The sequence below is a fragment of the Dendrobates tinctorius genome, unplaced genomic scaffold (assembly GCF_039654945.1).
Source record: "Dendrobates tinctorius isolate UK_male_01 unplaced genomic scaffold, ASM3965494v1 ptg000155l, whole genome shotgun sequence".
Taxonomy (NCBI): domain Eukaryota; kingdom Metazoa; phylum Chordata; class Amphibia; order Anura; family Dendrobatidae; genus Dendrobates; species Dendrobates tinctorius.
In genome coordinates, this window is record NW_027361822.1 from 18,539,134 (window position 1) to 18,566,338 (window position 27,205).

Genomic DNA, 27,205 nt, shown 5'->3' on the forward strand with positions numbered 1-27,205 from the left:
GTCTACAATGAATGTTCTCTGATGATAACTTGTTTATTTTACTTTGTAAATTAAGTTTTGTGTGTGTTTTTTGTATGTTTAAATGTACCTCTGTGTTTTAACATTCACTAATGTCACTTAGACAACAGCTGTGGAAGGAGGAGGCATTAGGTGATGTGATTACAATATGAACTCGTCACTTCCTTCCACTGTTTGACCCGTTGAAGCGCTCAAACAGCGCGAAACGGCCGTTGTCAGTCTTTTTGTGCACTCCTTGTCACTCCCCCGGCATGACATGTGGTGCATGTTTCAATAAACCTGTGAATCATTGTTTAACTCGTTGAGTGCGACCATCTCTTCTATGTGGATTCAAAGGTAGGAAAGGTCACCAAGCAGGGTCATAGCAGAGAGGTCACATCAAGGACAGAATCAAGATCCATAAGAATAGTAGAAAAACAAGGAGGGGTCAATACAGGAATACACTAAGCAAAACAAAATGTCTGTGCCCCCTGCAGGATTGTGGGACTGAAAACACTTAAAGGGCAAGAAACCCATGTGGCTCCTAAGGACTGTGTGCAACTGCACTTTGGACTCTGTCCCATTGCCCCATGAACTTTGCTGGTGTTTAACCTTGAACTTTTCCCCAGGGACTGACGGCCAGCACACCTTTCTTTTAAAAGGGACCGTATTCTGCAAACAGGAGGGAGTGATAAAATTGAACAGGACTACCTGAGGATTGTGCTGGGTCATTGCTCCTGAACTGTTGTAGGCTAGCCTATAGACAGTTGTGTTTCAATATGAACTCACTGTGTCTAGATACCCAGACCAGAGGGATGGGGGTCATGCGGACCCATTTTTAAAAGAAACTTGGACAATTCGTGTTGGAGTCCCCTGAGCAGGTGGACCCATGTAACAGGTTGATGACCCGATGAGCATGCTGGGTTGAAGAGAAGGACTGCACCCATAAGGGTCTAGGTGATTATTTATGTGGGCAAAAGGGACAGTTTAAGGATAGGACTCTGACAAAGAGATTTTTAAATTTTATGCATAAATAAATGTATTTGGTGTCTTACAGTTGCTGTCATGGTTGGGACGAACATGTTTTAGAAAGGAGGAATGTATAAGGGTGACCTGGATGGTCATGAGCTTCTCCCTTGTTTAGAAAAACTGTTAGAACCTGTGTATATGAAAAAAGTGTTTTATATTGAATAGAACCTTATAGGCACCAAGGTGCATGATTAATGTATTGCTATAATATGTGGATGACTCAAAATGTTCTTATGAATGTATTAGATATAGGGAAAGGATCAGATTAGTGCAGAGGACACAGGTTAAGATTAGAGATGAGCGAATATGTTCGGATTTTGGCCCAGAATCTGATTTTGCCATATTCGGGCCATATTCGAACACTATTTGTGCTGAATGTCTTATGATACGTTCCAAACATATTCGCCAATTTCTACTCCCATTGACTCTAATGACGTTCGGCTGTGTTCGATGAATATTGCAAAATCAAAATTCAAATCCGATCATATTCGGAACTGAATCTGAACAAATTTGCTCATCTCTAGTTAAGATGTAACTGTAAGATAGGATTGTGTATAGTGCAGTGGTGGGCATAACAAGTTCAGAAAGTAGACAGGTTTGGATAGAAACAATCAGTGTGTTTAGGAACAGCTCCAGTGTGGGAGGAGCAGGGCCACTTAACAAGAGGAACACTTACTGGTTAGTGCAGTCAAAGTTAGAGTGAGAGTTGTTGAGGAGAGATAGCAGTAGTTGGAGGACTGGAGGGCACGAGGAACATGGGCTGTTTAACAGCAAATAAATGTCACCCATAAACTTGGAGAGGACATTTTTGGAACATCCAGGGCCTATGGTCCAACTGAGGCACTGTGAAGTGTGCCTCAATATCATCCTAGGTTAGGAAGTCAGATGTGGAGGGAGAAGGGACGGAACTCTTGGAAGCTGTAGCTGGACAGAGTATCCCTGGGCCTAGAAATGTCAGTCCAGGAAGGGATAGCTCAGAGCAAGTGAACAGCAGACATCAGAATGTGTTTTATGGACTTTTAAAATGGAAAAGTTTGTGACCAATACTGCGTGTCTCATTATGAAGAAAATAGACAGTTAAATAAAGTTTTCAATATATAAAGCAAATTGGATATCTTCTAATGTGAGTGTGATGGTAAATGAAGTTGAAGAACTGGAGAAAGCAGAGGCTCGTGACCAAAATGTGAGTGTCAAACACCATGCATAGCAAAGGAGAATGGGACACTTTTTATTTGTGGGGTGCCAGGCTGTGGAAATATTGCAGCCCCTCGCCCTTGACTACTGCACTGAGCACCATAGCAGCACTGAACTTATCTCTTCTCTCCCAGCCATTTGTCCAAACATTACTCATGCTGCCCTTGGTTTAGGCAATATGAATATTCAACAGGTTCAAATTAAAATTCAGCTATACTGCATAAATAAACATGAATCCGCCATCAGGTTTTTTCTCATCACAGAAAAACTGATAAATTCTTAACAAAACTCTGCCGACAGTGATCAAAAGAACCGATAAAACTCAGACCGTTTTTTTTTGCACACAAAAAAATCACTGACGTTTAACCCCTTAACGACCGCCGATATGCCTTTTAACGGCGGTAATTAAGGGTACTTAAACCACAGCGCCGTTAATTCGGCGCTGTGATTTAAGTGAATAGCGCCCCCCAGTGTCGGATTTTCTCCGGGGTCTCGGCTGCCAGGGGTAGCCGAGACCCCAGAGAACATGAATCGGTCGGTTTTTACCGACCCCCGCTTTTGCGATCGCCGTTATTAACCCTATAACGGCGACCGCAAAAAAAAAAAGCCGCGATTTTACATTTAATTTCTCTTTCCTCTGATGTGATCGCACATCAGAGGATAGAGAAATAGGGTCCCCGATCCCCCCGGTCCCCTCCCGGTACCTCTCCCTTGTCCTCCGTCCCCTCCCGGTGGTCCCGCGCCCGCCGGCGTCATCCGATGGGCGCCGCCATCTTGAAAATGGCGGGCGCATGCGCAGTGCGCCCGCCGGGAATCTGCTGGCTCCGGCTGGCAGATTCCATTCATTATTTTGATCACTATGATAAACGATCATAGTGATCAAAATAATAAAAATAGTACATAACCCCCCTTTTATCACCCCCTTATTCTGGCACACATAATGAAATAAAAAAAATATTTTTTTTTTCAGTTTTCCATAAGGGTTAGGGTTAGGCTAGGGTTAGGGTTAGGCTAGGGTTAGGGTTAGGCTAGGGTTAGGCTAGGGTTAGGGTTGGGTTAAGGGTTAGGCTAGGGTTAGGCTAGGGTTAGGCTAGGGTTAGGGTTAGGCTAGGGTTAGGGTTAGGCTAGGGTTAGGCTAGGGTTAGGCTAGGGTTAGGGTTAGGCTAGGGTTAGGCTAGGGTTAGGCTAGGGTTAGGGCTAGGCTAGGGTTAGGGTTGGGTTAAGGGTTAGGGTTGGGCTAGGGTTAGGGTTGGGCTAGGGTTAAGGGTTAGGGTTGGGCTAGGGTTAAGGGTTAGGGTTGGGCTAGGGTTAGGGCGAACTAGGATTAGGGTTAGGATTAGGGATTAGGGTTGGGATTAGGGTTAGGGGTGTGTTGGGGTTAGGGTTGGAGCAAGAATTGAGGGGTTTCCACTATTTACCAACTTTGGGGGTCTAAAAATTGGGGTCTAAAAAATCACTTTTGTGGAAATAAAAAAGACTTTTTATTTTCACGGCTCTGCGTTTATAAACTTCTGTGACGCGCTTGGGGGTTCAAAGTGCTCACCACACATCTAGATAAGTTCCTTAGGGGGTCTAATTTCCAAAATGGGGTCACTTGTGGGGGGTTTCCACTGTTTAGGCCCATCAGGGGCTCTGCAAACGCAACATGATGCCCGCAGACCATTCCATCAAAGTCTGCATTCCAAAATGGCACTCCTTCCCTTCCGAGCTCTCCCATGCGCCCAAACAGTGGTTCCCCCCCACATATGGGGTATCAGTGTACTCAGGACAAATTGCATAATAACTGTGGGGGTATGATTTCTCCTGTTACCCTTGTAAAAATAAAAATTTGGGCGCGAAAAGATCATTTTTGTGGAAAAAAAATGGATTTCTTATTTTCACGGCTCTACGTTATAAACTTCTATGAAGCACTTGAAGGTTCAAAGTGCTCACCACACATCTAGATAAGTTCCTTAGGGGGTCTAATTTCCAAAATGGGGTCACTTGTGGGGGGTTTCCACTGTTTAGGCCCATCAGGGGCTCTGCAAACGCAACATGATGCCCGCAGACCATTCCATCAAAGTCTGCATTCCAAAATGGCACTCCTTCCCTTCCGAGCTCTCCCATGCGCCCAAACAGTGGTTCCCCCCCACATATGGGGTATCAGTGTACTCAGGACAAATTGCATAATAACTGTGGGGGTATGATTTCTCCTGTTACCCTTGTAAAAATAAAAATTTGGGCGCGAAAAGATCATTTTTGTGGAAAAAAAATGGATTTCTTATTTTCACGGCTCTGCGTTTATAAACTTCTGTGAAGCACTTGAAGGTTCAAAGTGCTCACCACACATCTAGATAAGTTCCTTCATGGGTCTAGTTTCCAAAATGGGGTCACTTGTTGGAGTTTTCCACTGTTTAGGCACATTAAGGGCTCTCCGAACGCAACATGGCATCCGATCTTAATTCCAGCCAATTCTGCGTTGAAAAAGTCAAACGGTGCTCCATCCCTTGCGAGCTCTGCCGTGTGCTGAAAAAGGGGTTTACCCCCACATATGGGGTATCGGCGTATTCAGGAGAAATTGTACAACAAATTTTGTGGTTGATTTTCTCTTTTAACACTTGTGAAAATAAAAAAAATTGGTTCTGAAGTAATTTTTTTCCAAAAAAAAGTTAAATGTTAATTTTTTCCATCCACATTGCTTTCGTTCCTGTGAAGCACTTAAAGGGTTAATAAACTTCTTGAATGTGGTTTTGAGCACCTTGAGGGGTCTAGTTTTTAGAATGGTGCCACTTTTGGGTATTTTCTGTCATGTACACCCCTCAAAATGACTTTAAATATGATGTGGTCCCTAAAAAAAATGGCTTTGTAAATTTTGTTGTAAAAATGAGAAATCGCTGGTCAACTTTTAACCCTTATAACTTTCTAACAAAAAAAAATTTTGCATCCAAAATTGTGCTGATGTAAAGTAGACATGTGGGAAATGTTATTTATTAAGAAATTTATGTGACACATCTCTCTGATTTAAGGGCATAAAAATTTAAAGTTTTAAAATTGCAAAATTTTAAAATTTTTTGCCATATTTCTGTTTTTTTCATAAATAAACACAAGACTTATCGAAGAAATTTTACCACTAACATGAAGTACAATATGTCACGAAAAAACAATCTCAGAATCAGCAGGATCCGTTAAAGCGTTCCAGAGTTATAACCTCATAAAGGGACAGTGGTCAGAATTGTAAAAATTGGCCTGGTCATTAAGCTGCAAACTGGCTCTGTCGCTAAGGGGTTAAATTAGAATTGGAAGAAGTAAACAGAGATTCAGTCTCTTGCCACACATGCGAGAATATATCAAGCCTGCATGGGCCAATATTCCTGCATTTCAATTTTTTGTGACAAGAAATTGAAGAACCTAGAAAAGGCGGAGGAGGCCCAACAAAGTAATAGATGAGTGTGTCCAATAAAGTGCACAATCAGGTTATAGGTGTTTTATTTCTATTGTTTGCTTTTTGATAACAGATGTTTATTGGTAATTACTTACATTTATTAGTCATCATTTAGTGCTTTAAATTGTTTTCCATTCCTTTTGCAATACGACATGTGAATTTACATTGACTGTTACAGATACAATTTTTCAAATAAAAAATTTAAGAAAATGTCTACTTGTGTGATTTCTCTGAGTAAAATAAAAAATAATATGTAAGAAATTTTTCCCCATATTCTTAAATTGAAAATTACTTCTCCAATGTGTAACTAGATTTGATGTGTTTGTAAAACACTTCCCATATTCTGATCAGAAAAATAGCTTCTCCCTTGTGTGATTTCTTAGATGTCGAGTAAGAGTTTTTTTCTCTGTAAAACATTTCCCACATTCCGAACATGAAAATGGTTTCTCCCCTGTGTGAATTCTCTGATGTTTAGTAAGATCAAATTTCGTTCTAGAACATTTCCCACATTCTGAGCATGAAAATGGCTTCTCTCCTGTGTGAATTTTCAGATGTGTAGCAAGAATTGCTTTCCGATTAAAACATTTCCCACATTCTGAACATGAAAATGGCTTCTCCCCTGTGTGAATTTTCTGATGTTGAGCAAAAGATGAATTGTCTGAAAAAGTTTTTTCACATTCTGAGCATGAAAATGGCTTCTCCCCTGTGTGAATTCTCTGATGTCTAGTAAGATCAGATTTTGATGTGCAACATTTCCCACATTCCAAACATGAAAATGGCTTTTCCCCTGTGTGAATTCTCTGATGTTTAATAAGATCAAATTTCATTCGACAACATTTCCCACATTCTGAGCATGAAAATGGCTTCTCCCCTGTGTGAATTTTCAGATGTGTAGCAAGATTTGTTTTCCGATTAAAACATTTCCCACATTCTGAACATGAAAATGGCTTCTCCCCTGTGTGAATTTTCTGATGCTGAGCAAAAGATGATTTGTCTGAAAAACTTTTTTCACATTCTGAGCATGAAAATGGCTTCTCCCCTGTGTGAATTCTCTGATGGTTAGTAAGATAAGATTTCGATCTACAACATTTCCCACATTCTGAACATGAAAATGGCTTCTCCCCTGTTTGAATTTTCTGATGCTGAGCAAAACGTGATTTGTCCAAAAAATGTTTTTCATATTCTAAGCATGAAAATGGCTTCTTTCTTGTATGTGCTCCTGGATGTTCATCATCCCATTTGTTATATTTCTTTTTCTTAAGACGGACTAAAGGTATGTCTGGTATAATGGGATGCTCGTCAAAGATATTAGGTGTGATACTAGGATCATTTGCATCAAAATCTGAAAATATCTGGTACTTCCCTGAGATCACGGTCCAGTTATCTGCCAAAAAAATTAAAATGTATATTTAATTTTTCAATAAATATTGAATCATTCCTAAAAATTGATCTTGGTTTGCTCCTGAACCGCTTCCTGACTCATCCAATGCTTAGACATCCAGCTGCCTCACTTCTCTGCATGACCTCGACTATTTTTTTACTTCATAACCTGCAAAATGCCTGTCAGTGACTAATTCCTGTTTCCTTGGGACGCCTTGCATGCCTGACTATCAGGGATGCCCTGGAACCATTGCCTGTTTTGGCCATCATCGGCTTTCCACAACCATGCTGGTAAGCATAATCATAACAGAATAAATGACCATTACCATTGAATGAGTTGTTGCCTTTCAAAAAAAAAAAAGAACATGTCCATCACTGCATTTGGCTTTAAAAAAAAAAAAAAAACAACTATCTGCCGTGGACTCACCTTCCTGGGGTCCACTGGTGAGTCTATGACACTGCTCCCGATGTCTGGCATTGGCTGCAGCGATGACATTACATTGATAGCATGGCAACTAGTCAGCTTACTGATTGGTTGCAGTGCTGTTGACATGATGTCAGTCTGGCAGGCAATGATGCTAGAGCTTGGTAGCAGTTGTGAAGACGTACCACAATATGCCAGACTTACCACACTCCTCAATATTGAAATTGTAACACCCAGAATGGAGTTATGAAAATCACAGGATGGAAAACATGTGAGTAATTTGGAAATCATGAAAAAAGGAAACAGAATTTTCAAAACATCTCTATCTTTTCAGTATCTAGTATGAGTAGCTTATGTAAAAATGCGCTTACACGGTTTGGTTTCTATCAATGAGGTTATTATTGGTCGTGCGAGGAACGTTCTGCCGCACTGAATGCACATGGGCAAGAAAATTCTCAAGATCTGCTGCTGCAATTACCAACCAATGACAGTACCACAAGCAATATGGAGCCTGGGGTTGTGTGGGTAGAAATACACCTCCTGAGATACTTTGGAGAACTGGCCAGATCACTGCATCGCCGAGCTATTAGTGTACTTAGAATAAAGATTATAGGGGTCCGGATACCGTACATTATGCCACCCCACAGTATAATCATGGGAGTAGGACCAGCGTGACATTCCCTCGTTAAGGCTTCTTCACTGCATGGTCATCATAGTCTCCAGACCAATCTCTGGCTATCGTTGCATTCAAGATAAAAACTGGAATCATCACTGTAGAGGAAAGACCACTATTCCTGCCTCCATTGCCATCTTGTTCTGCACCTTGATAAGCCGGTGGCTCAACAGTTTATAAAAATTCAAAACTTTGTATAAAACAAATTAAGCGTTTGTATCATTAACTTTACAGATTAATCAATGCCATGCTGGAAATACCAAATATGTCAACTTTTAAAATTCCTTTATTTTTAAGAATATTTGAGTGATTTGGAGTGGGTTTCTTATACTGTTAAGCAACTTTATTAACCCCTTCATGATCTTGTGATTTTCCATTATTTTAGATTTCGTTTTTCTCTCCCTTTCTTCCCAGAGCCATATATTTGTATTTTTCTGTCAATAGAACCATTTGAGAGATTGTTTTTTGCTGGATGAGTTGTACTTTTTAATGAAACTATTGTTTTTAATATATCGTACTGGAAAACAGGTAAAAAAAATTCCTAATGTGGTGAAATTGCCAAAAAAAAGTGAAATTCCACAATTCTGTTTTGTGTTTTTCATTTACCATTTTCACTAAATGCTAAAACTGACCTGGCAATATGATTACCTAGGTCATTATGAGTAAGCAGATACCAAAAATGTATGGGTTCTTATTTATTTCAGTGGTGAAAAAATAAATTCGCTTATGTCGCCATTTTCTGACATCCGTAGCGTTTCCATTTTTTTGGATTTGTTTTTATTGCCTGTTAATGCAATGTTAGAGAGGCCAAAAAGAAGTAATTTAGGCATTTCAATTTTTTTCTCATTATGTCATTTGCCAATCGGATTAATTTACATATATATATATATATATATATATATATATATTTTGACAGATCGGACATTTCTGAAAGCAGCGATATCAAATATGTGTATTTTTTTGTTTTGCTTTCAGGGGTTGATTTGAACTTGTGTTTTTTTTATTTTTTATAAACTTTTTTTTGGTATCATTTTACTGGCTTCTATAGTTCCCTCAGGAGACTTGAACCTGCGATCATCCGGTTGCCTGTGCTACACATAGCAGCGATTCAGAAATGCTATGGATTTGAGAAATCACGATCTATGAACGCCAGCCACTATATGGATCTCGGATCCATCTGCGGCTGTTAGAGGCTCATGACAGGTGATCAGATCAGCTGCCATGTGTCCGGAAAGATGTGGGCTCAGAGTCGGAGCCCACATCACAGGCAGGGACACGAATTTTGACATACCTATACAACAAAAGTTGTGAAAGGGTTACACTACTTTTTGTTGACATTTTCCCCTGAGGAAGCTTCTTTTCTTTGCATGATACGTCTCTCCCCATTGATCCCTCTAGCTGGGACTACAGGTCCTATAATATGTACCCTCTATTGATTGCCTCTTTATGTGGCCCCTATAACAAACTTCATTTGTGAAATCCTTTATTCCCCATCTTCCAGTGGTCAAATATTTTTTGTTATATTTGGTTATTTTGGTAGACACCACAATCAGTGCTTTCTGGTGCTCTTTAAATTTATAATTTTTCTTATTTAATAGTGTGTGGTAGAGCGGCTCACTCGACTGCACACGGAGGTACACACGGGTACACTGCGGCTTTAAAGACTTCCTTTGGTTTATTATTGGCAGCATAAACCAAGGGGGGTAGTAGTAAAGAAAATACAGCCCACTGGGCAAAACAGGAAAACAAAACAAGATGGTGGAAGAACAAACAGTCTGTGAGCAGCTTCCCTCCTGCTCACGGCTGGCAGAACACACGGTTCAGGTTCACTTAGTCCATGGAGCACTCTCCTGCAGTGCTCCTTCTCCAGGCTGATCACACTGAACACTGAAATTTCTTTCCTTCAGCCATCTAAGCTTAGACCATGTGACTCATTCACCATGTGACTGATCAAATGACTGTGACCTCACCAAGGTTCTATCAGCACACAGTAGTGCTAGCTTTGTAGCGGGAGATATTGGGGGGGGGGGACACTCTCCCACCTGCAAAATGGACATTATTTCACTTACAACCCTCAAAAAGTTCCTGACAAAGTTGTTTGTCCACAGGTGTTCAATCGGATTTCGATCTGGACTCATTGATGGGCACTTCAGAATTCTACAGCGCTATTTCCATCCATATCTGGGTGCTTCTTGAAGAACGTTTGGGGTCATTGTCCTGTTGGAATTCCCATGATTTACACCAACCCAGCTTTCTGACACTGGGCACCATGCTGCGACCCAAAATCCTTTGGTAATGTTCAGATTTCATGATGCCTTGCACACAGTAAAACATGCAAAACACAAGCCGCGGAGACACCATCACGTTTCTCAACGCAAGCAATGACTAGCCAGGTCTTTCCCTGGGAAGGAACAACCACGGGAAGGGCAGTCTCCAATGAAGGAAACCACCTATGCCAAAACATGATATCCATCCACAGACAGCTGTTTCGGGGTATTGTCCCTTATCAGTGTGGAGTAGGAAACTGGCCAGTAGGAGCAATGTCTAATAGAAGACTGTGAAAAATGAGGATGAATGAACTCATGGAGATCAACATCCAACACTGCGGAGACACCATCACATGTTTCTCAACGCAGTGATTCTAGAGCAATGCCCCCATCCCTTATGGGAAATATGTAAATCATGCAAAACACAAGCCACGGAGACACCATCACATGTTTCTCAACGCAAGCAATGACTAGCCAGGTCTTTCCCCGGGAAGGAACAACCACGGGAAGGGAAGTCTCCAATGAAGGAAACCACCTATGCCAAAACATGGTATCCATCCACAGACAGCTGTTTCGGGGTATTGCCCCTCATCAGGGGCACACAGCACACAGTAAAGGCACTTAATGCCTGAGACAGCAAAACAACCCCAAAACATCTTTGAACCTCCACCATATTTGACTGTAGGTACTGTGTGCATTTCTCTGTACACCTCATTCCTTTTTTTGGAAAACACAAAATACTCCACCAATAGACACATGATATGATACCCAAAAGAATTTATCTTACAATTAAGGGGTCCTGTAGTCAGTGTGATGGATCATCTATAAACAGATATCTATAAACAGAAAGATAGTGAGGAAACACTTAGCTAACCTAATTGAATTCAAGTCTCCATTTCCAGATGAATTACACCCCAGAGTCCTGAAGGAGATAGCAGAAGAAATTTATGAACCCCTCTCCATAATCTTTGAAAATTCTTGGAGAACAGGAGAAGTCCCAGAAGACTGGAGAAGAGCAAATGTTCCTATCTTCAAAAAGGGGAAGAAGGTGGACCCAGGCAATTATAGGCCGGTGAGTCTGACTTCTATACCAGGAAAGATCTTTGAACAAATTATTAAACAACATGTATGTCAGTACCTGGATAAGAACGAAGTGATTAAACAGAGTCAGCATGAGTTTGTAACTAATAAGTCATGTCAGACTAACTTAATTTCCTTCTATGATGGAATCACTGATTGGGTGGATCAGGGAAATGCTGTAGATATAGTATATCTTGACTTCAGCAAAGCATTTGACAAAGTATCTCACACAATCCTTATTGAAAAAATGACTAGGTATGGAATGGACAAGGCAACTGTTAGGTGGATTCATAACTGGCTTAGTGATCGGACCCAAAGAGTGGTAGTAAATGGCTGCACATCCAGTTGGAAGAATGTCTCAAGTGGGGTACCACAGGGCTCTGTCCTGGGCCCTGTATTGTTCAACATCTTTATCAATGATTTAGATGAAGGAATTGAGGGTAAACTGATTAAGTTTGCTGATGACACAAAGCTAGGAGGGATAGCTAATACTAAAGAGAGCGAGAGGAGTCAAAAAGATATAAATAACCTGGAGCAGTGAGCAGCAACTAACAGAATGGTTTTTAACAGGGAAAAGTGCAAAGTACTACATCTGGGCAATAAAAGTGAAAAAAGCATATACAGAATGGGAGGAATAGGGCTAAGCAACAGCACATGTGAAAAAGACTTGGGTATACTAATAGATCACAGACTGAATATGAGTCAACAGTGTGATGCAGCAGCAAAAAAGGCAAATGCAATTCTAGGATGTATTAACAGAAGCATACAGTCTAGATCATGTGAAGTCATTATTGCCCTCTACTCCTCTTTGGTCAGACCTCATCTGGAATACTGTGTCCAGTTTTGGGCGCCACATTTTAAAAAAGACATCAACAAACTGGAGCAAGTTCAGAAAAGAGCGACCAGAATGGTGACCGGTCTGCAAACCCCGTGTTATGAGGAACGGTTGCATGATTTGGGAATGTTTAGCTTGCAAAAGAGAAGACTGAGAGGAGACTTAACAGCTGTCTACAAATATCTCAAGGGCTGTCACATTGTAGAAGGATCATCTTTATTCTCATTTGCACAAGGAAAGGCTTGAAGCAATGGGATGAAACTGAATGGGAGGAGACACAAATTAGATATGAAAAAACTTTTTGACAGTTAGAGTGATCAATGAGTGGAACAGGCTGCCACGAGAAGTGGTGAGTTCTCCTTCAATGGAAGTCTTCAAACAGAGGCTGGACAGACATCTGTCTGGGATGATTTCGCTAATCCTGCTTTGAGCAGGGGGTTGGACCAGATGGCCCAGGAGGTCCCTTCCAACTCTACGATTCTATAATGGACACATCAACAAGCTCAAACAAGAAAACAATTGCCAGAGGCAACAAAATGATGTACTAGTCCAAAGATGTCAAAAGAATTATAAATTTTATCAGTTAAAATTCATAACAAAGTATAAATCAGAAAAAAAACAGGAGAAGGAATCAGGGTAAAAAATGTGTGCAAATTACTGCTGTAAACAGAGGGCACACTACACCCTTGTGGACCCACCAATTGGAGCTAAAGAATAATCCGTAATAGAATATAATATATAGGTGTATAATGGCCTATATAAAGAATAATACATATTATGCTCACATAGACACAGATTTCAACGCAATAGAGCAGCCATCATAGTACCAGTCATTTTCAGATTTTTGCCTGATAGGGCTGCCATCACATCACGTAGATAACTTAATTTGAGGGGCATTTTGGTCCAAAGTCATTATGTCAGTGAGACATTCAAAACTTTTCTAAATAATATGGCTGCTAGGTGTGGATGTGTCCCCTGTGGCTGCTGTGTTGAATGCCCTAATGTGGAGTGATGTGTTTTCTAATTCTGATTGTTCATGTGAATATAAGGTAAGAAGGCACATCACATGCACAAGGGTTAATGTCATCTATTATGCCACCTGCCCCTGTGCAAAAATTTATATAGGTCTTACGATGCGCCAATTAAAAGTGTGCATTAGAGAACATGTTTTGGGCATTGCGGCAGCGCAGATGGACTCATTCACGCTTAAAACTATTCCTCGCCATTTGAAGTCCCATTATGGCTGTGATGGTAGCCTTCTATAGGTAAGAGGGATTGACATGATTGAGGCCAACATCCGTGATGGTGGGGTCTTGAGGAGACTTTCACAAATGGAGTAAAGATGGATTTGAAGACTGGGGACCCTCCATCCACCTGGCCTCAATGAAAACCTTAGTTATGCTCCCTTCCTCTGACCTTCCGCTGATTTATGATAATGATTTATCTTGGTACATGTGATGCAATACTGCTGAATTATTGTTTTATCTTTTTATTCTTATTATTGTAATTTTATCTTGATTTTAATTATTGGGGATATCTCCTGTACAGTAATTTAGAACATGCCTCTCTTGGTCTCTCAAATGACATTTGACAACCATCTGACAACCCTCACTTTGGATCATGTCATTCTCCTCCTCTGGCATTACTTCGATGGAATTCCTTCAAATTGCGCTAATGAATAATCTTATATATAGGGCTTAATGTTACCCTATTTATATATTACTGTATTGTATTTTTGTATACTTGTGTTCTTGCACTGATACCTGTGGTGTTTGAGTGTGTAGACCTTGATATGTTTAGGGACGACTTTGGTGTATTTTGTGATCCGTTCACTATCTTCATGGGTTAATTTGTCTGGACCGGCAATTCACTCTTCACTTGCACATGCGTTGTCCTTGTGTGGCCTTGACTCCTCCCGGCTCTTGGCATCAGCACATGAAGGTTGTGCCCACGCCCTTCACTGAGTGATGCTGACGCAGTTGTGGTTTACATGGTGGGAGTAATTTGGGAGTGGGAGTATTTCTTCTGGCATGCGAGATGCTGCTCACTATTCGTTGCCAGTGAGCGGTAATCATTTATCAGGCTGCATGGTGAGAGTGTGTGTGTGCCCCCTGATGAAGGCAGGACCAAAACGCGCGTTGGGGCAGGCACCCACACCTCTCTGGATCGCTCCCTTGAGCTGGGCATTTTTGCTGTACTCAAAAGGTACTATGATGGCTGCTCTATTGAGTTGAAATCTGTGTCTATGTGAGCATATGTATTATTCTTTATAACTGCTGCATGACCAGCTCTACCCTCGCCTACTGTATCCTCACCCATCCCTTGTAGATTGTGAGCCCTCGCAGGCAGGGTCCCCTCTCCTTCTGTACCAGTCGTGACTTGTATTGCTTAAGATTACTGTACTTGTATGTATTATGTATACCCCTCCTCACATGTAAAGCGCCATGGAATAAATGGCGCTATAATAAATAATAATAATATAGGCCATTATACACCTATATATTATATTCTAATACGGATTAATCTTTAGCTCCAATTGATGGGTCCACAGGGGTGTACTGTGCCCTTTGTTTACAGCAGTAATTTGCACACATTTTTTTCCTCCGATTCCTTCTCCTGATTTTTTCTGATTTATTCTTTGTTATGAACCAATAAAATGTACAATTCTTTTGACATCTTTGGACTAGTACATCATTTTGTTGCCTTTGGCAATTGTTTTTCTTTTTTGGAAAAGAGTAGAATAATGTTCTATACCAAAAAGCTCTATCTTGGTCTCATCTGTCGTACATTTTGGAAAATTAAAGTTTATCTTTTTAAGCCTCAGTGTCAGCACTGGGTCCTCCTGCCATAGTGTTTAATTTCATTCAAATGTTGATGACTAGGTTTCCATGATGCTGATGCATCCTGAGCCTGCAGGACAGCTTGAATTTCTTTGGAACATGACTGGGGCTGCTTATCCACCATTCAAGCTAACCTGTGTTACAACCTTTCATCAATTTTTCTCTGAGGTCCACATCCAGGGAAATTTGCTACAGTGTCATGGGGTTGTAAATGTCTTGATTATGTTGAGCATCATGGACAAGGGAACATGGAGATCTCTGGAGATCTTGTAACCTTGAGATTGTACATATTGTTAAACAATTTTGGTTCTCAAGTGTTCAGACAGGTCTCTCCTATTTATGTTCTCCATGCTTAGTGTGGCAAACACAGACACACAATGCAACTTCTCCCCATTCAGGTGTGATTTTCATATTGCCTACACCTGTTCCTTGCCACAGGTGAGTTTGAATGAGCATCACAGGCTTTGAAACAAAGTTGTTTATCCACAATTTTGGAAGGTGCCAACAATTATGTCAGGCTAATTTTTCGGGTATTGTGTGAAAATGATATCCAATTTGCCTTTTTTCTCTGATTTTTTTCTGTTGTTCCAATATAGACAAAGGAAATAAACATGTGTGTAACGTGTGTAACAAAACATTATGCAAATTTGATCATTTTCCGGGAGAAATACTTCATTTTCTGGAACAATTTTAAACAGTGCTAACACTTTTGGCCATGACTGTAATGACTGTATATCTGACTGCACTTATTAATTTCTCCTAGGGATCCATTAGTTGCTCTACTACTATATTGGTAAGTATTTGATTGTATTTCTTCAATCCTGAGAGATCTAATAGTACTTATTATATCCATTATTGTAATTAATCATATTAATGCATATTGATCCATAAGTGTCTATGCAGAGGCTTTGGCTTTAGTTTCTTTTAATTTTGGAGATATATGGTGTTTAATAAAATATAATTGCTTTTGTACTCTTAGGTGTACACCTTTTTCTGTATTGATAGCATTGAAAGGGTTAAAAATCCCTCAAGAGGAGGAGAATGAAAAGGAATCCTTCTAAGACAGGAGACAAAATGTGTAGTGGATCTTGAGGCTCGAAGAGAAGGATCTCGTTCAACATCTTATACACAGTATATTTTTCTCTTATTATTATTACCGTATATACTCGTGTATAAGACTAGATTTTGAGCCCATTTTTTTGGGCTGAATGTGCCCCTCTCGGCTTATACACGCGTCATATACCTGGGCGTCGGCATGGGAGGGGGAGCGGGGGTGTCAGAGATCATACTTACCCCCCCGGCGCGGTCTCTGCAGCCCCCCCGCTTCTCCACGGTCTGCCTTCAGCGGTCACATGGTACCACTCATTAAACTCATGAATATGCACATATTCATGAGTGTAATGAGCGGTATCACGTGACCGCTGAAGGCATGAAGGGAGACAGTGGAGAAGTGGGGCTGCAGAGACCGTGCCAGGAGGGGGTAAGTATAGCGATATTCACCTGTCCGGGGTCCATCGCTGATCACCGCTGTCTGCTGCTTCCTGTGTCCGTGACATTTAGCCAGCAGGGGGCGCGGTGACGTGGTTAGTGCGCGCCGCGCCCTCTGCTGGCTGAACAGTCACTGACAGAAGACTCGCAGACAGCGGTGAGCAGCGATGGACCCAGGCAGGTGAATATATCAGGAGCCGGGTTCTGAGCAGGAGAGGTGAGTATGGCATTTTTATTTTTTTTGCAGCAGCATATGGGGGCATAATATATGGAGCATCTTATGGGGCAGTATATGGGGGCATATTCTATGGAGCAGCATATGGGGACATAATCTATGGAGCAGCATATGGGGGCATAATCTATGGAGCAGCATATGGGGACAGCATATGGGGGCATATTCTATGGAACAGCATATGGGGGCAGCATATGGGGGCATATTCTATGGAGCAGCATATGGGGGCATATTCAATGGGGCAGCATGAGAGCATAATCTATGGAGCATCTTATGGGGGCATAGTCTATGGAGCATCTTATGGGGGAATAATCTATGGAGCATCTTCTGGGGCATATTCTATGGAGCATCTTATGGGGCATATTCTGTGGAGCATCTTATGGGGGCAGCATATGGGGGCATATTCTATGGGGCAGCATATAGGGGCATAATCTATGGAGCAGCATATGGGGGCATAGTCTATGGGGCAGCATATGGGGGCATAGTCTATGGGGCAGCATATGGGGGCATAGTCTATGGGGCAGCACATGAAGGCATATTCTATGGGGCAGCATATGGGGGCATATTCTTTGGAGCAGCATATGGGGGCATATTCTATGAAGCTGCATATGAGGGCATAATCTATGGAGCATCATATGGGGCATAATCTATGGAGCATTATATGGGGAATATTATTCTATGGAGCATCTTATGGGGCCATTATTAACCTTTGTGCAGCATTATATGAGGTGTATTTTGTATGGAGCATCTTATGGGGCCCATCATGAACTGTATGGAGCATTATATGGGATTCCTGATTCAATATGGATATTCAAAAACATTTAACTTACTGATGTCTCAATTAATTTTACTTCTATTGGTATCTATTTTTATTTTTGAAATTTACCAGTAGCTGCTGCATTTTCCACCCTAGGCTTATACGCGAGTCAATAAGTTTTCCCAGTTTTTTGTGGCAAAATTAGGGGAGTCAGCTTATACACAGGTCGACTTATACACAAGTATATACGGTATTATTATATCTCATTTCTATGTTATTAAGGTCAATTTTCTACTGTTGGATTAAGTGATTATTCCTGTACCATGTAATCACCAGTGTTTAACACTCTGATAATGAGTATTGTTCCCCAAGCTATGAATAAGGGCTGTAAACAAGCATGAAACGCGTCGGCGGGGATGTCGCCATAAGTGTATGTGTTTTTTGTTAGTACATACCTGCACAGAAGGAATAGTTTTAACCAGGGAATAAAAGTGATGTTTTAACCTATGTGGTGCTGGATTATCGCTGTACAAATCCTGTTTCTACATTTTCTTTGAATCCTTATCTTGAGGTCATAGACGTCCATCAGATAAGGGGTTACTTTCCTCTTCTGTACAGCCATCACACTAATTCCATGGTGGGGCTGATACACAACACATGCCCTATAAACATTGATCGTAAGTCCATGGCCCTTAAGGGTTTATAGATCATGAGATATAATTATTACTAATAATCCCCTTCCCCTGATGGCCAGGTGCCCCGCCAGTCTCCATGCCTCCTCTTTCGGATGAACTCATGATCGATTTAGCTAATCAATATCCGCAACTGAGACTAATCCTTTCCTGCTGTGGATGAGTTAGGCTGGAGCAATCACATGATCAAACGGTCAGAGCAGATTATACAGAGATCAGCCCTATAATTTTCTTAGTGGGAAAACGGTATTATTTTAGTTTTCGCCTGTGAAATGTTGTAGCTAAAATGCTTTAACAGAAAAAGATACTAAAGAAGGTGTTCTTTTGTTTAAGCACAAAATCATTCGGTTAATAAAAATTCACATGAAAATCTTATGAGAGAACAAGCCTTAAAAAGCTAAGCAGAATTGTACAGGAAGGATAATCTGTGATTTCTCTGCATTAAGTGATTACTACTCACCTGGGCGGTTATCTGTAGGAATCTCCTCTTTACACCGCTCATCACCCCTCACATATATCTCTGTAGTATTAATATGGGTCTGATCTTTACTCTGAAACAAATATTGTAAAAGTCACAGCCAGATGGAGAAGTCACATCTATGATCAGCTCTAATCCTGCCATCTCCACCGTTCTCATTACACAAGTATAAAACATATAATAATGGTGGATAAAACAAGACTGAACACAAGATCTTCACAGCCGTCTACACATCATAGGGGAGATCTCATGACACCTTCTCTCCACCTACCTGATGATCCTGAGGAACATTGGGATCTTCTTCTTTACAGTCCTGTGGAAGAAGAGGACGGGGACATCTCTCTGGTGTTGTCCTCTTACTGCATACAACTGAAAGAAACACATAAAAGGGACTGGATTCATTCTTTACATACAGATAATTATAGACCGTGTGTATTTAGTCCTGTCTATTACCTGCTGATGTGAGGGGCTGGGGAATCTCCATCATAACGTCCTTGTACAGATCTTTGTGTACTTCTAGATATTCAAACTCCTCCATGGAGAAATAGACGGTGACATCTTGACACCTGATAGGAACCTGACATATACCATGATACCATCATCACACAGATCCCTTCATAGCATTACTGTATAATGTCCCAGCATTCCCAGCAGTGTCACCTCTCCAGTCAGCAGCTCAATCATCTTGTAGGTGAGATCTAGGATCTTCTGGTCATTGATTCCCGCATGTTTCAGGGGGTGAGGTAGAGGCCCCGTGATTGGGCTCAAGGTTCTTCCCCACCCCTTAGACACAGGGGCCTGACAGAGCTCACTAAAGTCCTTCTTCACTACTGTATATACCTGGTTATGGAGAGACATATTAATTAATTTCACTACAGACATTTTCAGAGTCCTCACCTCTCCAGTTCTGTCCATCTGTTATTCCTGTAGATAAGAATGATGTAATGTGACGTCATCAGAATCTCTCACCTCTCCAGTAAGCTGGAAGAGGATGTCTAGGGTGAGTTGTAATATCCTCTCCGCCATATTGTCACTGCTCCTATCCATCCTTGATGGGTCAATCAGGAAAATTTTCTTACACAGGAGATCTCCACTGAGAGGATCTGGTATTGCAGGGACCTGAATGGGAAGGTCAAAGATCATAAAGAATCTATTCAAAATGTTAAGAAGAAATCTTCACATCACATCTTCATGGTGGCAGGATCTACCTGATGATCCTGAGGAATATTAGGATTTTCTTTTTTACAGTCCCGTTGAAGAGGATGGGGACATCTCTCTGGTGTTGTTCTCTTACTGGATACAACTAAAGGAAACACACACAGGGACTGAACTCATTCTTTACATGAAATTAATTATAGGCCGTGTGTATTTAGTCCTGTTTATTACCTGGTGATGTGAGAGGCTCAGGAACCTCCTTCATGACGTCCTTGTACAGATCTTTGTGTCTTTCTAAATACTCCCACTCCTCCATGGAGAAATAGACAGTGACATCCTGACACCTTATAGGAACCTGACACAAACAATGATACCGTCATCCCCCCCGTTCCCTCAATAGCGTTACTGTATAATGTCCCAGCATTCCCAGCAGTGTCACCTCTCCAGTCAGCAGTTCAATCATCTTGTAGACGAGTTCTAGGATTTTCTGGTCACTGATGTCCTCATGTATCAGGGGGTGAGGTGGAGGCCACGTGATTGGGCCCAGGGGTCGTCCCCATCCCTCAGACACAGGGTCCTGACAGCGTTCACTAGAGGTCTTCTTCACTACTGTGTATTCCTGATTATGGAGAGACACATTAATAAATCTCACTACAGACATTTCCAGAGTCCTCACCTCTCCAGTTCTGTCCATCTGTTATTCCCATAGATAAGAATGATGTAATGTGACGTCATCAGAATCTCTCACCTCTCCAGTAAGCCGGAAGAGGATCTCTAGGGTGAGGTGTAATATCCTCTCCACCATCTTGTTCCTGACCCTATCCATCCTTGATGGGTCAATCAGTAGGTTTCTCTTATATAGAAGATCTCCACTAAGAGGATCAAATAGTATAGGGACCTGAATGGGAAGAAGATGAGCTGATATAACATCATAAAGAATCTAATCCATATGCTATGAAGAAATCTTCACGTCACATCTTCATGGTGGCAGCATGTCGGGCATAACCCATAATGTAACACAGGGGTGGGCAATCAATTTTCCCGAGGGGCCACATGAGAGACCATGACTGTTGTGGAAGGCCGAATCAATAGCTTGAAATTAATGCTACTCAATATTAATTTATTGATATTAATTGTATCACTTAATTTTGAGCAGAATTACATATGCTGACATCCCCCTATTTATCTCTGAACCCAAGTACATCCCCTTCTGTAAATCGAATGAACCTCCCACAGCCCCTTATATACAGCATAAGCCCCACACAGCCTCCCTCACCTCAGTCCCGTTCTGTGGTGCTCTGCTTCTGTTGCTGCCTCCGGTGCACTGACTCTCCGGCGGTACACAGCTGACGCGATGAAATGACATAATCGTGTCAGCTGTTTCACACGCTGATTGGTGGAGGAAGTGGCCGGAGGCCCCTCCTCCACCAATGCTGACTGCGCCTAGGGAGACAACAAAGACAGCGAGCGAGCGAGCAGGCACTTAGCGCAGGTCTAATATAACAGACCAATTACATCTCAGACATACTGCCATCCAATATCCAACGTTGTTGTAGCGATGTGAACAGACTGAAGGAAACAATGGACGCTTGCGTGATGGAGTGGAAATATATCATAAAGATGGAGTGCGGCCTGAACTCAATGTATTTTGTGTCCTTTCCCCAGAATCTGCCATCTACATGGATAATGTCATGACACATCTGACCCAGCACTAGGGCTTGCCTTCCCTGTCCCTAACACTAGGGGGCGCCCTAGCTCGCCCTGCTCCCCGGGATACTTCAGATAGCGAAGATGCCAGGGCCTCTGCTCTTGCCTTATCTCTTAAGTTAGCCCTCCATCTGTTCTCTTCCCCCACCCAGGGAAGAGAGGACGCTACTATGCACTGTAATACACCAATCCGACAAACAAGGCAACACGAACAAGGGTTAACAGAAAACTCTAGGCACACAGAATATTCACTCACATGTAACAGAGGAATGCACCATGGTGTGAAGGTAGGGGAATAAACAAAAACATAATATAAAGAATTACCATGCATACAAACCAAGCAACAGTCACTAATAACGCCTTCAACTCTCCATCTCATCTGTACTCCTCTCCCTCCTTAAGCCATGCAGTAATAAAGCTAGCTCTGATGAGGATCAGTAACAGAGCCTAGATTATGAAGGGATAAGGAGTGGCTAACCAAGCACAACTGAGTACAGGGATTTCCAACATGGCCGATTAACCCCTGTTCAGCCAGAATAAATGGAGAAGTGCTTCTTCTCTGTGCCAGAGTAGATGCAATCAGATGCTGCAGTCATTTGGCTCCACACTGTCGCGGTAACCCCGTGACAGATAATGGTGAAGATTATTAATACAATGCAATGACACTGGGAGGGTCCCGGGGAGCGGCCATGAGGGGGATTTACAGGAGTCATTCATTGTAACTGCCACAATTATAAATGTCGCCTGAAGAAATCGCAATAGAAACAAGTCCGGTATATAGAACCGCAGAGAGGCTTCTACAGGGGACGTGTGCGATCCTCCCTATTCATCGTCTATGGGACGGAGGAGAAACGAGCGCGGCTCTAACTGGCGACAATGCAGGAAGACGATGAGAGAATTGCGGACATTTTCTACCCTCATCGTGACAGGTTCCCTTATATGAAGCCCAGAATGACAAATACAAATGTCCTAGCGCCTGCGCCCAGTAATGGGGAATCTCCAGCACCTACCTCCACCTGCAGAGCCGCACTCCACATATATGGCTGCTCTGTGCGCACAGGACCTAGGATGAGGTCACAGGAGGGGAGGAGTCAGGGTCACATGATCAGGGGCCTCAGTATATACAGGACTGTGCTGGCTGTCCTGGTGCTGGAGGAGCGGAGTCCAGGCAGCGCACACAGGGGGCACGTTCCCGTAGAGCGACCACTTGCTCAGGAGACTTCAGAGCATTTACAGAGAGATGTACCAGCTCCATAATCACCAGGTTTTACCTCAAAATTTCTTTGTTGTGAGTTTTTTTTTCAGACCCTCATTCATGAATATTCCTGGTTGCAGCAGTCATCACGTGATCACTCATATGCGACTTTCAGAAGCACAGTCACGTGACAACTAGCTTCTCTTTCTACTTCTCTCAGTGAGCAAATGGCAGCAGTATTTCACCGAACATTGAGAAAATCAGGAAAAGCAGCTTGTTGTCATATAATTACATGACAACTATAATGTCTGCCTGAGGCTACAAGCGCAAAAGGCTGCCTGGGACAGACTTGGCACAAGCCACTCTGGAAGACTCCAGAGAAATCCCAAAACCATTTCACCCCTGTTCAGGGATCTGGTTTTATAATAGGACCCAGTGTAAAGCTACCATGGAAGTGCCGCCATCCAAAGGTAGGAATGGTCTCCAAGCAGAGAGGTCACATCAAGGACAAAATCAAGATCCATAAGAATAGTCAAAAACAAGGCGGGGTTGGGGCACACCAGGAGTCCGGTTGCCACAGTGGCTTTGCCTCCCTCACAAGGGGGTGATGACATGCCAGGAAGCAAGGACGGGTCCCTTAGCCAGGTAATACCAAAATCCAACACTTTTCCTACTCCAGACCAGAAGGGGGAGCTCTAAACCCAGTTTCAGGGGAGATTTCCTTTAAGCTCTGGGCTGGATGTGGAGTTAGTGAGTTGCAGTCTGTACAAGGGACAGGAGCTGTGAGGAGCTGGTCCCAAGAGCAGAGTGAAGAGAGAGGAAAGTGGAAGTTTAGGAAAGCCGGGGGATTGGAGCTGTGACCAAGCGCAACCCAGGGGAGAGTGCTTGACATGGGACGCCGGAGTCCGTGGCTGAATGGGTACAACAGTCCCAGCAGCCAAATCCAGAGGACAGGAGACTACAGGCCTCCTGGCCCCATCACACACCTGAAGGCAGCATACCAGAGCCGGAGCCACCACGAAGGAGTGACACCTGTAAAAGACTCAAGCTGCCTGCCATACAGGCAAGGACTAAATAACAGTAAGGAACAGAGGACTGAGCATAGCTTCAGGCAGTAAGGACCTCAGAGAACAGCATAGTAAGGAGGCCTCCAACACCATCTGTCTTAGGGGATTTTAAATTGCTTCCAGGCTGCCCGGATCTCCGTTTCCACTTGCACCAGTGCTCCGGTCTGCACCTCAGAACATCCAGTAAAGATAAAGGAAACTGTTGCCCTGCTGTGTCCTCAGAGTTATTTACTGCATCACCTGCCCTGCATTACATGCATTATCACCATCTTTTATAATATAATTGCCCTGGGACTTAGCTCTACCTGTGGACAGCTGTACCAACTCTGCTGCATTACCATCAGCCCCAGCTGTCTCTTAAAGCAGCGTTGGCCAACACCTTATTGCCAAGTACCACAGGTGGTGTCACGAATTAACCCCTATAAACTTTATTTTCCTTTTATAATTCTTTTCATTGGACACCCAGGGCCACGGACCGGGTCACTGCTACTGTGACACATCCCCTTAAGAACCGGTCCGGTACCGAGTATCCCCACGGCCCTGGCGGGCGCTCCAGGGTCAATATAGGAATGCACTAAACAAAACACTAAGGCTATGTGCACACGTTGCAGATTTTTATGCAGATTCGCAGCGTTTTTGGACGCGTGGAATTGCATCAATAAGCAGTGCAGTGCACAACCAATGATAGTCAATGGGAAATTGAGAATTTGTGTGGACATGCTGAGGAAAAATCCACACGGAATCACTTCGCTTTTTTTCCCACAGCATGTTCAATTCTTGCGGATCTGCAGCGGTTCTGCACCCATTGACTTCCATTGAGTCAGTCAAATCCACAGCAAAACCGCAGTTGTAAAATAATTTACGATTTTGCTGCAGAGTTGGTGCAGATTTGTATGTCAAAAACGCTGCAGAGGGAAATGATGTCACAAAGAAGGAAGTGTGTGGGCATGTGTATTGTGTTGGTGAGGAAGAAGGAGCCACCATCTTGAGGAAAATGGAGTCCTATTGTCGCATGATGATTGATGTCGGACGTCTGATTGATTTGGTAAATATTGGGTGTGTCTGTCATCAGTCGTCGCATGGGACTACTGCTCCCATCTGGCTATGATGAATGGAGAGTAGTCCCGTCATCCAGCGACTGAGTACAATTGTTAACAAACCACATAATCACATACAATACACATACAGTGCCTATAATCCCATACAGTACATACAACATACAGTACATACAACATAGAGTACATACTCACTAATCACCTAGTCCCTGAAGCCCTCGATCTCCTGCAAAAAAATAAAAAATAATAAACCATTAATAGACTCCCTTGTCCGCCGTAATCCTATAATAATGAATGGCCCACGTCGATCTCCCACATCCGCCGGTGATACACTACCAGGAGCTATGCTCCTGTCAGTGTATCACTGAGCCACTGGAATTCACCAGAGTTTTGCAGCTCCGTGCTGTCACTTACGGCACAATAGCTGCATGTGAATGTTCTACATGGGAGATCGTCATGGGACACTCGTTATCAAATGGACTACGTCGGACCAGGGAGTATTATATAAAAAACACAAAAATTGAGCTTGGTTTGAGTTGGTACACATGCAGCATATAAATGCATGTTCACATGGCCAAAAAGCATACAAAACCTACAAAAGACAAAATGAAAAAAACCCTGCTATAATTAAATAAGTAAAAAGCAAAAGTGCATTTAAATCATACAGAGTTCTTAGTAATACTGTATTTGATCAAACAGCATAAAAGCCGTCCCACCATCGACAAGGTGACTCTGTGGTCGGGGCGGTCCTACACTGTCTAGTATTAGTAACCTTATCATGTGTCAAAGTTGACGTCTGTGTGAATAAGGACAGACAAGGACCGGGTCCCAACCAGAGGACACCAGTCAGGGGAAGCCTTTAAATACAATTTCCAGCTCAGGAGAGGGATGCCACACCCCAGCTTGCACAGAATGCAAAAATACAAAGAAAAACACAAAAATTGAGCTTGGTTTGAGTTGGTACACATGCAGCATATAAATGCATGTTCACATGGCCAAAAAGCATACAAAACCTACAAAAGACAAAATAAAAAAAACCCTGCTATAATTAAATAAGTAAAAATCAAAAGTGCATTTAAATCATACAGAGTTCTTAGTAATACTGTATTTGATCAAACATAGCATAAAAGCCGTCCCACCATCGACAAGGTGACTCTGTGGTCGGGGCGGTCCTACACTGTCTAGTATTAGTAACCTTATCATGTGTCAAAGTTGACGTCTGTGTGAATAAGGGCAGACAAGGACCGGGACCCAACCACCGGACACCAGTCAGGGGAAGCCTTTAAATACAATTTCCAGCTCAGGAGAGGGTGGCCACACCCCAGCTTGCACAGAATGCAAAAATACAAAGAAAAAACACAAAAATTGAGCTTGGTTTGAGTTGGTACACATGCAGCATATAAATGTATGTTCACATGGCCAAAAAGCATACAAAACCTACAAAAGACAAAATGATAAAAACCCTGCTATAATTAAATAAGTAAAAAGCAAAAGTGCATTTAAATCATACAGAGTTCTTTGGCCATGTGGAGACCTGTGAGTAATTGCTGCCGGGCCTCACTGAGGTGAGTGGGAAGCGGTAAGGTGTGTTAGAGCCGCTGCAGCAGCAGTTATCAGGGTCTGGGGCCTCTGCTCAGGCAACCAGGAAATCAAAATGGCGGCTTTGGCAAATTGAGGGTCTGGCAAAAGCCCCCTTGAGTCACTGCTGGGGAGCGGGACTTGTTCATACCAGACAGGTGGGTGGAGTTGGTGATTCCCATGGTGCTGTCTGGAGTTCCCCGAGGTGAAGGGGTACGTCCCTGTATTGAGCAGACTGGTGATAGTCTGCAGGGCTCACGCCAAATCTTCTATCCCACCGAAGAGGCCGCCCCCTCCTGGTCGCTTGGAGGAAGGCGACCAGCGAGTGTATATTTCCTCCATATTCCTGTCACCTTCTCCTCCAGGTGTGTGCAGCAGGTGCGCTGCGGGGGAGTAGGGACAAATCTCAACCCTCGCCATTAACCAAACCTGGGAGGGTAGACCTCGTGAAAGGGTTGGAGGGTGGTGTCCCTTGGTGAATAGCGGGGGTGTAAGTGTGGTGACAGCAGGGGGACGCCTCTGTTGTCGTGTCCAGAAGGAGTTCACCAAATAAATGACAAACGAATGTGTGCAATAAATGTTCAGGTCTGGACCTGTGTGTGAACGAGCGTGTATGGGTGGCCACCAAAAAAAAAAAAACATCAGTGGAAGAGTGTTGCGA

At 42.7% G+C, this 27,205-nt stretch overlaps 1 pseudogene; it reads right to left on the reverse strand.

The window, feature by feature from the left end:
• Positions 1–22,725, reverse strand: part of LOC141051127 (uncharacterized) — a 68,985-nt pseudogene extending 46,260 nt beyond the window's left edge.
• Between the last annotated feature and the right edge of the window lie 4,480 nt (positions 22,726–27,205).